Source organism: Hyaena hyaena, unplaced genomic scaffold (genome assembly GCF_003009895.1).
Source record: "Hyaena hyaena isolate Hyena2069 unplaced genomic scaffold, ASM300989v1 scaffold_28, whole genome shotgun sequence".
NCBI lineage: Eukaryota > Metazoa > Chordata > Mammalia > Carnivora > Hyaenidae > Hyaena > Hyaena hyaena.
The window spans coordinates 6,079,218-6,094,589 of record NW_024080660.1 but is presented as its reverse complement, the minus strand read 5'-3'; the positions used below and the strand labels follow the sequence as shown (position 1 = coordinate 6,094,589).

General features: G+C 35.5%; 1 protein-coding gene across 1 annotated transcript in view; it reads left to right on the top strand.

The window, feature by feature from the left end:
* Positions 1-13,520: 13,520 nt before the first annotated feature.
* LOC120228837 (complement factor H-related protein 5-like) overlaps positions 13,521-15,372 on the top strand; it is a 13,341-nt gene continuing 11,489 nt past the window's right edge. The window contains exon 1 of the mRNA XM_039227428.1: positions 13,521-13,604. The gene's annotated coding sequence lies outside the window, so the exon portion shown is untranslated. The remainder of the gene's footprint in view (positions 13,605-15,372) is intronic.

Below are 15,372 nucleotides of genomic sequence, written 5' to 3'. Positions count from 1 at the left end.
AAACAGGAGGGCAGATGATCTGAGCAATAAAATCAATATTTTCAATGCTTAAAATTGCTTATTTAGTGAACCAAGTTGTTTATTTAATGAACCAGAGCTAGGATATACATAGTCAATGAGAATTCATTAAATAGATCTATAGAGTTTTGTTCCTTCATGCAAGTTTATATATCATAGGACACACAAGATGCGATTTTATCTTCATTAGCCATAATTTCATCACATATCCCAGTCATCTGAAATTTACAACTTTTCATGTCCAAGAAAACCTGATGCAACCAGTGAAATAATGCTAATAAGAGGACAGAATTCACCAATGAAACAGTTCATTTCCAGTTTGATTTTTTATTAAGATAAAACATTATTTATAGTGCTTTTGTTGTTTTGTTTTTCTTCCAAGGGAATCGTTGTGATTTTCCAAAAATAAAACATGGTAGTCTATACTATGAATCTGTCTATAGACAAGACTTTCCAGTACAAGTAGGAAAAAAATATTGGTATTCCTGTCATCCCAATTTTGTGACTGTTTCACAAGAGAACTGGGATTATATTCATTGCACACAAGAAGGATGGTCACCAGCAGTACCATGCCGCAGTGAGTAAACCTTTTTATAATTGTATTTCTGTAAATATTTCACATACGGGAGAGGGGAAACACATAAATGAGTACAATTAAGCCAATTTGACAAAAAGAAGGCCAAGGGATGAATGTTCTGACCAAAAATGTCAATTAAGGTTTTCCTTTTATGAGGAGCTCTTCCTAAAATCACATTAGAGATAAAGTTAGAGGCTTTATGAAAATACCTGTATCATTTACATGTATCTTAATTACAAATACTGAAGATAAATAATATTGAATATTGATTTTTTTTCTTTTTCAACATTTGACAGCTTTATTTTTGGATACTTATGCATTATAGTTTAAATGCTGTACATATAATTTTTAGTTTGGTATTTTCACTGAATTTTTGGGCTTAAAATTCTTTTATTATTTTTATGATTTTTAGGACAATGTATTTTCAATTACTTGAAAAATGGAAATTATCCAAACCAAGGAAGAAAATACTTACAAGGTGATTCTGTAAGAGTTGACTGCCATTCAGGCCACAGTCTTCAAAATGAGCAGACTGTGATGACATGTACAGAGGATGGCTGGTTCCCTCCTCCCGAGTGCATTAATCTCAGTAAGTAAATGGTCGGAGATCCCAGTATATTTATGGTTTGCTAACCCTCATTTGTATTAACTGTAACAAAATATTTATATCAACTTTCTTATTTCCACCAATGAATCTACTTAGTTTTATTTTTTCCATGTGTGTATGAGTGAATATACAAACTTCCTGATACATATATAGCAAAATAAATGTCTAATGATAGGCTTTAGTCAAGAAAACAATCATGGAACTACAAAGAAGAAACCTGTAATAATAGGGTGACGCCAGCAGTGGAAGGAGGAAGATGTGGCGGAGTAGGAGGATCTGAGGCTTGCCTCATCCTATGCAGATAACTATCAAATCATCCTAAATACCCCCGAGACTGACCTGAAGACTGGCAGAACAGATTCCACAATTAAAGGGGCAGAACAGGCCACCACGAAAAGGAAGATGTACAGAAAGATGCAGGTTTTTCTCCCAAACTGAGAAGAAATGGACTGTGGCCACTGAGGTGGGAAGGGAGTAGTGGTCACAGAGAGGGGTGAGAGACAGACTGACACACAGAGGAGCACACAGGAAAAATGAATCCCCATAGAAATTAGCTTGGAAAGGGAAAGAGGACAAATTTTGCGAGTTTCTGCAACCAGTGGGGCTTAAAGCCTGAGTTTTGAAATGGTCAGTGTGATTGGGTCTGTGAGAGTTCACAGGGCATCGGGGCTGCTCTTGGAGATAAGGCAGGCAAAGAGTCAGTGGACATACAGCATGGAGACAGCAACCTGAGGAGCACTTGGAGCACACAGTGGGGAGGTTATTTGCTCATCCTGGAGCACGTTGCAGAAAGGCAGCATTCACAGAGACCCCTCTGGGAACAAAGGAACTGGCAGGTGCCATTTCCCTCTCCTGCCCTTCAGGATAAACACAAGTTCAACTGTGGGAACCAGCACAGGGCCCACCCTTGCTATCTGACTTGCGGACACCAAGGCCTGCCTCCCCATGCTCCGGTGGAACCACTCTTTCCAGTCACAGTTTCCTTAGTCCCAGAGCAGGCAACCCCAACCATGAAAGACCAGACCAGATTCCTGCTCAAACTGCATCTCCAACCTTGGGAGTTTGGGGGTTTGTTTTTTTCTTGGGGGAGGGGGCAGGGAGGTGGTGGTGAGGGCTTGATTCCAGCAGCAGTGTTGAGAAGTCTCATTTCACAAGCAGACCAGAGCACACCAAGTTAAAACTCACCACATTCAGGGCAGGAACCAAACACTGCTCACAACAGGCAAAGTGAGCCTCTGCAGATGAGTGACCAGAAAGATAAAGCGGTCAGGACGCAATAGCATTGTGCACATAGCACACATTGGAGACACTCCCTGAAGTGCCAGGCCCTGGGGAAAAGGGGTCACCACACCTTAGGGCATGACAGAAACTGTTTTTCATAAGACCATTACCCTGAAGAACAAGAGAAGTAGCTGACTTTTCTAACACAGAGAGGCAGGCACAGAAACTTAGACAAAATGAAAAAACAGAAGAATTTGTCCCAAATGAAAGAACAGTACAATGCCACATCCATGGATCTAAATGAAACAGATATTAGTAAAATACCTAATAGGGAATTTAATGTAATAATTATAAAGATACTGGGCTTGAGAAAAAAACTCGACATGAGTGAAACCCTTTAATACAGAGATAAGGAATAACATAGCAGAGATAAAGGGTTCAATAAGCAAAATCAGAAACACACTTGGTGGAATGAACAGCAGGCTGGAAGAAGGAGAGGAACAACATAATGGCGTAGAAGACAAAGCAACAGGAAGTTATCAAGCTGAACAAAAGAGAGAAAAAAGCATTATGCAAAATGAGAATAGATTTGGTGAACTCGTTATTCCATCAAACATGACAACATCTTTTAGAGGAGTGCTAGAAGAAGAAAGAAAAAAAAGGACATGAAATTTATTTGAAGAATTAACAGCAGAAAACTTCCCTAAATCTGGGGGGAAGAAACAGATATCCATATCCAGGAGACACAGAGAACCCCCAGGAAAATCAACAAAAGCAAACTACAGAAACAGGTAAATCATAATTCAATTGGCAAAACATAGGAGTATAGAAAAAAATGTTAAGCACCAAGACAAAACAAAACAAAACAGTCACATAAGGGAAAACCCATAAGGGTACTAGGGCATTTTTCAGCAGAAGCTGTATTAATAAAGAGGACAATCCAACATAAAGATGTAACAATTGTAAATGTTTATACACCCAACATGTAAGCTCCCCTATACACAAAAGTTAATAACAAATAGAAAAAAACTAAACATTCATAATAAGTGATAGTAGGAGATTTTCATACCCCACTTACATCAATGAACGTGACACAAAGGCAGTTCTATAAGAGGTGTTTATAGTGATAAACGCCTATAGTAAGGAAAAGAAATGATCTCAAACATACAACCTAACTATACATCCAAAAACTAAAAAGATGGGGGAATCTGGGTGGTTCAGTTGGGTGAGCACCCAACTCCTAATTTTGGGTCAGATCATGAACCCAGGGTCACAGACTCAAGCCCCGCATTGGGCTCAGCCCTTGAGTGTGGAGTCTGCTTAAGATTCTCTCTCTCTCCTTCTGTCCCTCCCTGACTCGTGCTCTGTCTCTCTCAAATAAATAAAATAAAAAAATATATTAAAAAAACAGTAAAAAGTAGAACAACTAAGCCTATAATTAACAAGCTTGGAAATAACAGAAATTAGAGCAAAAATATGTGAAATAGAGACCAAGATGATCAACAACATTAATACTTTTTTTTTTCAAAACAGAAACAAACTTGACAAACCTAACTTGATTAAAATAAAAGATCAAATAAACAACATGAGAAATGAAATGGGAAGCATTCAAGTGATGGCAGAGAAATCCAGATGTTCATAAGAGACAACCATTAACAGTTATACACCAACAAATTGGATAACATAAAGAAATTGATAAATTCCTGGAAATAGAAAACTTACAAAGGCAAAATCATTAAGAATAGAAAATCTGAACAAACCAATAACAAGGAACAAGACTGAATCAGTAACTTAAAATATCTCTGCAAAGAAAAGTCTGGGAACAGAAGCTTTCATTGGTTATTTAAAGAAGAATTAATACCAATTCTTCTCAAACCATTCCAAAAACTTGAAAGGGGGTAGGAGGTACTTCCAAAACCACTTTACAAGATCAGCATTACTTTATACCACAGCCAGACAAAGACACTACAAAAAAAATATATTGTAGGCCAACATTACTGATAAACATAAATGTTGAAATGCTCAACAAAATGTTAGCAAAGTGAATTCAACAGCACATTAAAAGATTCATACACCATGATGAAGCTGGGTTTATCGATGGGACTGAAGGATGGTTCATCAGATGCAAATCAGTAATGTGATATACTACATTAACAATAAGAAGGGTAAAAGTCATATAATCAGATAGTTATTTAAAAAAGCATTTGACACAATTCAACATCCACTTATGATGAAAACTCTCAACAACTAGGTATTGAAGAAATATACATCAACATAATAAAGACCATAAATAAGGAGCCCATAACTAACATCATATTTGATATTCAAAAGCTGAAAACTTTTCCTCAAGATCAGGAAAAAGACAAAGATACACAATTTCACCACTTTGGACAGAAGGAAATAAAGGGTACTCAAAAAATAAAGAAGTAAAATTTTCTGTTTCCAGATATCATATTACAGAGAGGAAAACCTGAAGACTCCACCAAAAAAAAAGTGTTAGACTTCAAAAATGAATTCAGTAAAGTGGCAGGATACAAAACTAATATATGAAGACTTGTTGTAGTTTTGTACCCTAATAATGAATTATCACAAAGAGAAATTTTAAAAACAATCCCAGCTACAATAGCATGAAAAACAATCAAATACCTAAGAATAGATTCATCCGAGGCAAAACATTTGTATCCTGAAAACAGTTAGACAGTTGTGAAATAAACTGAAGAAGCTATAAATAAATTGCAAGAGTGTCCATGTTCATAGTATGGAAGAATGAATGTTGTTAAACTGTCCCTACGTCCCAAAGCAATCAATTGATACACTACAATTCCTATCAATATCCCACTGACATTTTTCATAGAAATAGAATAAACAATCCTAAAATTTGTTTGGAACCTACTAGACTCCCAAATAGCCAAAGTGTCTTGAGAAAGAAGAGCAAAGTTGAGGGCATCATGCTCCCTAATTTCAAACTGTATTATAAAGTGATCAAAATGAAAACACTATTCTATTGGCAGATCAATGGAACAGAGTCAGGAGCTAGAAATAAACTCACACGTATATAGTCCATTAAAATTTAACAAGGGAGCCAAGAAAACACAATGACAAAAGTAATGTCTTCAGTAAATGGTGTTGTAAAAGCTGGATATCCAGAAGCCAAACAATGAAACCACTGTATTAAACCACTGATGAACATTAACTCTTACACAAATTAAAGACTTAAATAAGTTATATCAAATTCATGAAAAGCTTCTACTCAGCAAATCAACAAAATTAAAAGGCAACCTTTAGAATGAGAGATAATATTTGCAAGCCATAGATCTGATAAGGGAGATATATATTTTTATATATATATTTTACATAGATTATACGTATATATTGTACAACTTCTACAACTTAATAGTAAAATATCCAATCCAATTAAAAATGGACAAAAACTGCAATAGACATTATTCTGAAGAATACATACATTTGGCCAATTGATACTCAAAATCACTAATCATCAGGGATATGCAATTCAAACCCACAATGAAATATCACCTTCTACCTGGTAAGACATCTGTTATCAAAAAGACAAGACATACCAAGTGTTGGTGAGAATGTGGAATAAAGGGAACACTTGTATACTTTGGATAATAATATAATCTGTTATAGGCATATGGAAAAGAGTATGCAAGTTCCTCAAAAAGTTAATAGAACTACCATATGATCCAGCCATTCCATTTCTGGGTATATATCTGAAGGAAATGAAATCAGCATCTTGAATATCTGCACCCTCAATTTCATTATAGCTTTATTCACAATAACCAACATATAGAAACAACCTAAGTGTCCACTGATGGATGAATGGATAAGGAAGATATGATATATATGTGTGTATATATACACACACACACATTGTATATATATACAATGGAATATTATTCAACTATGAGGAAAAAGAAAATCTTGCTATTCACAACAACATGGTTGAACCTAGAGGACAATATGTTAAGTATAATAAGCCAAAGATTGAAAATACTTTTGATAAAACTAATATATGAAATCAGAAAAGAAAAAACCTCAAATTCATAGAAGCAGAGAGTAGAATGGTAGTTACAGTGGTGGGTGTGGATGGGGGAAATGAGGAGATGCTCTTCCAAGGGTGTAAGCCCTCATAAGATAAAAAAATTCTGAGGACCTCGTGTACAGCATGATGACTATAGTTAGTAATAATGTATTGTATAGTTGAAATTTGCTGAGAGTAGACCTTAAGCATTCCAGCTTCAAAAAAAAAAGAAAAAAAGGAAAGTAATTATATGAGGTGAATAATGTGTTAACCTTTTTTTGAAATTATTTCCAAATATATCTGTGTATCATGTCATCTCATTTTACACTCTATATATATATAATTTTGTCAACTATACTCCAATAATGTAAGGAGGGAAACATGTAATAGACATACAAAAGATAAAGAGGTAAGGATCAAATTAAATTATAAATCATAATCAAATAACAAAGGAAGTCATTAAAAGAGGAAGAGATTGAAAAAACAATTACAAAATAGAAGACACTTAGCCACATGTCAATAATAAGTGTTCACCTATCAATAATTTCTTTAAATATAAATTGTTTAAATTTACCTGTTAAAAGGAATAAAGTACCTGAAAAACTTAAAGTAATGAAGAACTCACTTTTGCTTTAAAGACATAATAGGCTTTATTTTTGTGTATGGTGTAAGAAAGTGGTCCTGTTTGGTTATTCTGCATGTTTTTGTCCAGTTCTCCCAGCACCATTTGCTAAAGAAACTGTTTTTTTTTTTCTCAAATGGATACTCCTTCCTGCTTTGTCAAGATTAGTTGGCCATACATTTGTGAGTCCATTGCTGGGTTCTGTATTCTATTCTATTGATCTAAGTATCTCTTTTTGTGCCAGTACCCTACAGTCTTGATGATTATAGCTTTGTAGTAGAGGCTGCAGTCCAGGATTGTGATGCCTCCTGCTTTGTTTTCTTTTTTAACATTACTTTGGCTAACTGGAGTCTTTTGTAGATCCACACAAATTTTAGGATAGTTTGTTCTAGCTCTGAGGAGAATGCCAGGGCAATTTTGATTGGAATTCCATGAATGTGCAGATTGCTTTGGGTAGTATTGACGTTTTAACATTATTTGTTCTTCCAATGCATTAGCATGGAATATTTTTCCATTTCTTTGTGTCTTCTCCACATTTCTTTCTTTCATGAGTTTTCTATAGTTTTTAGCATATACATCTTTTACTTTTTGGTTAGGTTTTACCTAGGTATCTTATGGTTCTTGTTACAATTGTAAATGGAATCGATTTCTTGATTTTTCTTTCTGTTGGTTCATTATTGGTGTATAGAAATGCAGCTGATTTCTATGCATTGATTTTGTATCCTGTGGCTCTGCTGAATTCATGTGTCAGTTCTAGCAGCTTTTTTGGTGGAATCTTTCCATGTAGAGTATCATATCATCTGAAAAAAGTGAAAGTTTGACTTCTTCTTTGCCAATTTGGATGCTTTTCATTTCATATTGTTACCTGATTGCTGAGTCTAGGAGTTTCAACACTATGTTAAACAATAGTGATGAGAGTGGAGATCACTGCCATGTTCCTCATTCCACAAAAATAAACTCAAAGTGGGTGAAAGGCCTAAATGTGAGACAGGAATCCATCAAAACCCAAGAGGAAAAAACAGGCAACAACCTCTTTGACTTCAGCCACAGCAATTTCTTACTCAAATGTCTCCGAAGGCAAGGTAAATAAAAGCAAAAGTGAAGTAGTAGGACCCCATGAAGATAAAAGCTTTTGCATTGCAAAGGAAACAATCCACAAAACTAAAAGGCAACCTTCAGAGTGGGAGAAGATATTTGCAAATGACATATTGGATAAGTATCCAAAGGATTAGTATCCAAAATCTATAAAGAACTTTAAAAACTCAACACCTGAAAAACAAATAATCCAGTGAAGAAATGGGCAAAAGACATGAATAGACACTTTTCTGAAGAAGACATCCAGATGGCCACCAGACACATGAAAAGATGCTCAACATCACTCATCAGCAGGGAAATACAAATCAAAACCACACTGAGATACCACCACACACCGGTCAGAGTGGCTAAAATTAACATCTCAAGAAACAACAGATGTTGGCGAGGATGTGGAGAAAACGGGAACCTTTCTGCACTGTTATTGGGAATGCAAGCTGGTGCATCTGCTCTGCAAAACAGTGTGGAGGTTCTTCAAAAAAATGAGAACTAGAACTACCCTTTGACTCCGTAATATTAGTACCAGGAATTGGTCCAAAGGATACAGGAATGCTGATTCAAAGGGGCACAAGTTCCCCCACTGTTTATAGCAGCACTTTCAACAATAGCCGAATTGTGGGAAGAGCCTAAATGTCCACAGCTGATGAATGGATAAGGATAGTGGTTTATATATACAATGGAATACTACTTGGCAATGAGAAAGAATGAAATCAATGCATTTGCAACACTTTCGATAGAACCAGAGGGTATTATGCTAAGTGAAATAAGTCAGTCAAAGAGGAGATATCATATGTTCTCACTCATATGTGGAACTTGAGAAACTTACCAGAAGACCATGGGGGAAGCGAAGGAGAAAAAATAGTTTCAAACAGAGACGGAGGCAAACCTGTAAGAGACTCTTAAACACAGAGAACAAACTGAAGGTTAATGGGAGATAGGGAGGGAGGGGGGAATGGGTGATGGGCATCGAGGAGGGCATTTCTTGGAACGAGCACTGGGTGTTTTAAATAAGCAATGAATCATGGGAATCTACCCCCAAAACCAAGAGCACACTGTATACACTATATGTTAGTAACTATGACAATAAATTATATTTAAAAAATAAATAAATAAAGACACAATTGGCTACAAGTGAAGGAATGGAAAAAGATTTTCTTGCAAATGGCAATGAAAGAAAGATAGAGTGGCTATACTTCTATCAAAAAAATTTGACTTTCTGTCAAAACTATTTCTACTGGCAAAGAAGATCATTATATAATGATAAAGAATCCATTCAGCACAAAGATGGTAACAATTTTCAACATATGTGGAACCAACCTTGGAATTCCTAAATATATAAAGCAAATATTGACAGATCTGAAGCAGAGAAACTGACAGCAATACAATAGTGTTCAGAGACTTCAGTACTTCACTTTGAATCATAAATAGAATATATACACAGAAATCCAAGAAAGAAGCTATAGATTTGAACAATAATGTAAACATTTTATAGACCTAATAGATATACATGGAATTTTCCACCCAGCAGTGGAAGAGTGCATTCTACTGTGTGTGAAATATTCTATGCAGTATCTTTTTCAATCACAATGGGATAAGTCTAGAAAACAGTAACAGCAAAAGAATGGGAAAATTCACAAATATGTGGAAAGAAAACACACTTTCAAGTAACTATTGGGTCAAAGAGGAAAATGCAAGACAATTTTTAAAAATATCTTGAGACAAATGAAAACAAAAACAATGTAACAAATTTCAGAGATCCTGCAAGAGTAGTACAAAGAGGGAGGATTTTAGTGATAAATGCCTACATTAAAATAGAAAACTAAGGTACCTGTGTGGCTCAGCCAGTTAGTGTCCACCTCTTGATTTTGGCTCAGGTCATGATCTCACAGTTGAGTTCGTGAGATTGCGCCTCACAGTTAGGGCTGCCAGTCCAGAACCTGCTTGGGATTCTCTCTCCTTTCTCTGCCTCTCCCCCGCTTGTGTGTATATATGTGTGTGTGTGTGTGTGTGTGTGTGTGTGTGTGTGCGCAAGTGCTCTCTGTGTCTCTGTCTCAAAATAAATAAACGTAAAAAATTTATCTTAAAGTAGTAGATTGTATATTAATAATCTAACTTTATACCTTGAGGAACTAGCAAAAGAATAAACTACGCCCAAAGTTAGAAAGAAGGAAATAATAAAGACTAGAGCAGAAGTAAATCAAATAGAGAATAAGAAAACACCCTATTCCATCTCACTGACACTATTCTGTTTTTTCAAATTTATATGTATGTTGGGTTTTGTTTGCTTTTCATTTTCTGATGATCGATATTCATTCTTTATTCTTTTCTATTGTATGCATATAATAGTAAAATTTCCCTCTAAGACTACTTTATTATCATCTCACAAAATTTTATTTAAAATGTTTTTCTTATCATTCAATCCAAAAGATTTAATGTCTTTTTAAAAAAAGATTATATACTTTTGTCCTTATCCTGAGTATTTAGTATTCCAAGTACCCCATTTCCAGTGTACTAGGAAAAGTGTACAAGTGAAGGGATAAAATTACCAATGACCAATTATGAAAAAATATGTAGCTCATATTTTCTCTTGATTTCTTCATCTGTGGGTTATTTAATAAATAAAGCTGTACTTTGTGAAGACCTTGTAAATGACAGAAGTCTTCTTTTATTGTTTCAAGTCAAGCTACACATAATTTGAGGAATCATCATTTTGGTCTTAGAACACAAATGAATGTGTTGATCTGTGTCATACTCATTGAACTCCATGTATCCATATGGTTTTAAGCACCCAAATATGGTGACAAACATTTCAGATTCTCACAGTGGTGGTAGCTATGGTGGCAGATTCTCTGAGATTGTCACCTGAACTGAGATACCCCAATTAGTTAACTGAGTGCTGTGGTTTTTTTTTAATGTTTTTTTTTCTAGGAGAGAGAGAGAGAGAGACAGCGTATGTGTGTGTGTGTGGGGGGGGGTAGTCAGAGAGAGATGGAGACACGGAATCCGAAGCAGGCTCCAGGCTCTGAGCTGACCGTCAGCACAGAGCCCGACGCAGGGCTCGAACCCACGAACCGTGAGATCATGACCTGAGCCGAAGCTGGAGGCTCAACTGACTGAGCCACCCAGGCACCCCTGGGGTTATTTTTTAAAAGTGCCTGGAAAGGACCCATTGCCAGTGCAACTCTGAAATGCTGTAGGACTCCAGATCCATTAGACCAACAAATTCCTAAATATTTCCTAGAAGGGATTCTGAGTATCCTAAACCTTGCTCCATTCCAAACAAAATTTAATGAACTATTTTGATTTAGTTTCTTTGTAGCTTATTTTTCCATCCCAAGAATTTGGATGATTCAGATTTTTCCAGATTTTCATTTATAAATGACTCCTTATTTTTGATAGTGTTATTTGCATCTTTATAAAAATGTTTATTTATATGCTTATGTTTTCCTTATACTTTTTGTCTTTCAGAAGCATGTTCAAAATCAGAGATAACAATTGAAAATGGATTTTTTTCTGAATATGAACATACATATTCCTTAAACACGGAAACACAGTATCAGTGTAAATCAGGATATGTAACACCAGATGGTAAACCTTCAGGAACAATTACATGTCTGAAAAGTGGATGGTCACCTCAACCCACATGTATTAGTGAGTAATTAATTATGTCCATAATCATTATCCTGATGACTGTTGAACAAAAGTTTACTCTAAGTTAATTCTTTCTGGGGGGAGGGGCTGATGTGCTTCCCATTTGAACGGATAAATGAAAAGATGTAATTTTTTGCCTCTTAAGAGCAATCACTTATAGAGTTAATACCAGCACATCTTTCAGTGTACATATTTTCCACTTTAAAACATCCTGTGATTTAGAAACTGGTTAGGGAGCCTGATGTGTAGTCTCCTGGAAACTCATTTATTTGTGGCTGACACCTTTATGCCTTTATGCCTATTGTTCCTGGTTTTAGGTGATCAGACTTTGAAGTCAGAATCTTTGTTGCTAGACATACAAGTTATATTTGTAAGTGAAGATCTGAGTCCATAGTGGAGAATTTTAATTTAACCTGTAGAATTTGTGTTTGATAATCTAGGGTAAGTGCACTTTTAAAACATCCCCCTTAGAAAATCTTCCTAAACATCTAGTCAGTAGAGACAGAAATGTGTCTAGATAGCACCAAATACAGCGGTGTGGAAAGATTTCCCTGTCCCTAGATGTTTATGAAGATTTTCTATGAACGATTTCCTCAGTTTATCTTATACTCCAAAGCTATGCAGTGATATTTTTGAACTGATGAGCATATTCACTTTAAATGAAGTAGATATTTTAATACCCATTTCTACTGTTTCCATTTCCTTTTTTCTTCAATTTCCTTGGTTACTATGAGCACTAGCCAGAGAAAAAATGATAAAAGTCGATCCCATATCAAACTCATTTTATATTAAATTGTAATTAGCTATCCATTATAACTCATATTATGGAAGAGAATCTCTCTCTTTCTGACTCTTCTTACTTGTATAGTTTTGCTTTGTTTTTTAAAGCTTTAAGGTAGCTGGCTACATAACACAGTATAAAATTTGTCATGAATTATTTAAATCTTTATTACCATACTGTTAGCAATAATTGAAACTTTTAACATTGTACTTTCTTATAACTAGTTATAAAAACTAGAGTTATCTCTCCATTAAATCTTGGTAAGTTTAAACGATTATACACCCATTAGGAAAATATTTGGGAAAGAAAGTGAGCATATGACCTTAAGAAATTATTATGTTTTAAAGTAGAATTATTATCTAATATTGAAAAATTAACTTCCATTTTTGAAAACCAATCCTATTCAACTAAGCCATTTTTCTCTAGTAGATCTGCCACTCTGCTGATGACTTTGGTGTCTTAATTCATAAAATTGTATTCTGCTTTGCTAGAAAAAGTATGATACATCTGTAATATCCTATTTTATTACAAGCATGGCATAAACACAGAATTATAATTGATAGAGGAAAGTGTTCTTAGTCACACTTTCTGAGTATTTAAACGATAAGAAAAATGCTATGTAGAAACGTATTTTTTCATTTTGAGTAACTTTCAGGACAATGATTTATCACTGGAATTCTTAGATTATTTTAATATGATACTGAATTTACTAGCACATACTAATTGATGAAGCTTATTTTACTTCCTTGGGATGAGACTTAATTACATCATCCATTAAGTAATATTAGAAATGAAATCTTCAATTCTGTTATGCATTAGAATCTTGTGACAAGCCAGTATTTGAGAATTCCAAAGCCAAGAGCAATGGCACGTGGTTTAAACTCAATGACAAGCTGGACTATGAATGCCACGATGGATACGAAAGCCAACACGGGCGCACAGGTTCAATAGTGTGTGGTAACGATGGTTGGTCTCATAAACCTATATGTTATGGTAAGTACCATTTTTCCAGGTATTTTTTTTCAGGATTAACAAACTAACAAAATATGTTTAAGATATTCCATTTTAGGGGCCCCCAGATGGCTCAGTCAATTAAGGATTGGACTTTGGCTCAGGTCATGATTTTACAGCTCTAGTTTCAAGCCCTGCATGGAGCTCTATACTAACAGCTCAGAGCCTGGAGCCTGCTTCAGATTCTGTGTCTCCCTCTCTTTCTGCCCCTCCTGCTCGCTCGCTCTCTCTCTTTTCCTCTCAAAAACAAATAAACATTAAAAATTAAAAAAAAAAATAGATTTCCATTTTGAAAAAATTTGCATTATTTAAAGTCATTTTTAAGGAGTAATGATTAAAATCAAGGTGTCTTCTTCTGACTGAATGTAAACTAGGAGAAGAGGGTGTTTGAAAGCCCAAAGACAATAATCTCTCTTTTAGCACAGTACACTGATGTTTCCTATGGGCCATATACATGATAGATTTGTAAACAAAGTATAATTGTGTTTGTTATTTTAAATGCAGGCTTTCATAGTATTTAAAACTAGGTTCTTTTAGCGTGTGTCATAAGAAAACCAAAATTATAGTTTCTTACAATTTCCTCAGCTATTTCATTCCTGCGTTTCTGCTTTTATACCTTCTGCCTTGAGTGTTAGTTTCTGCAGGCCCTGAGTGAAGCTCTTTATTTTCTGACTTGGACAAGTTCTGTGGACTTTTCCATGAATCTCTTTCATGTTTGCTAATCCACTGCTTTCCAGGATTAGGAGTAGGACTTGAATCTGTGGAAAACTTGAGTGGCTATAGAGTGTTCCATGTAAAGGGAACACTATGTGCAAAACTTTGATAACAGAACAATATTTGAGAAAAATCAGGGTAAGCAGATACTACTGGCGAGTGTTCACGCCAGGGGAACAATATGTGCAAAATTTTGATAACAGAACAATATTTGAGAAATTTTGGAGTGAGCAGATTCTACTCAATTTGTGGGAGAGTATTATGAACTAAGCCTGGATCGGGGGCAAGGAAAAGATTACCCAGGTTATTTTCCAGGCATATCAGCATTTAGATTACTTTTATGATTGATAAATGGCCATAAAGGAGTCTTAAGGAATGAAATGATACAATTTTATTTAGATTTTTGAAAAGTTTTTCCCCCCACATGCTGTGATTGTGGTGGGAAAAAGAAGATTCCAGAGTTTATGCAGCATGAATAAGTATTGGGTATATATTAGGATTATGGGTGATGAGATGCAAAGCAGAACACATTCAAAAGCTGCCTCTTGGTGGAAAACACAGTGGATGTAAGAAAGTAATCATCAAGGGACTCACTGGCTTGTTTTTAATTTTACATAAGCAAGCAGGTAAATGGCAGTTTGGTAAGGTGGTGCTGACAGAAGGGAGAGCCCTTTGGGAGGAACATCCCAACTGTTGACATGAGCACATTATGGTTGAGGACATCAAAACTGGATGTGTAAACTACAGGGTTGAATATGTGGGTCTAGCCAGGAGATACATATCGGGAATTGTCACCGCAGAAATGTGGATATGAAATTGGAAAAGAATACAGAATCCAAAGAGAAGAGAGCTAAAGACCGAGCCATGAAGCATCCCAACGTTTAGGTGTCAGGTAGAAGAGGAATAGACGGTAGAGTAATTTGCAAAATAGAGGACCCAGAGAATTGGGAGAAGAAAACATTTTGGAATGAATGTTCTCCTAGATGTGGAGAGAAGTAAATGACTGAAGGATGAGGAAGTATAAGTGAGTCCAGTG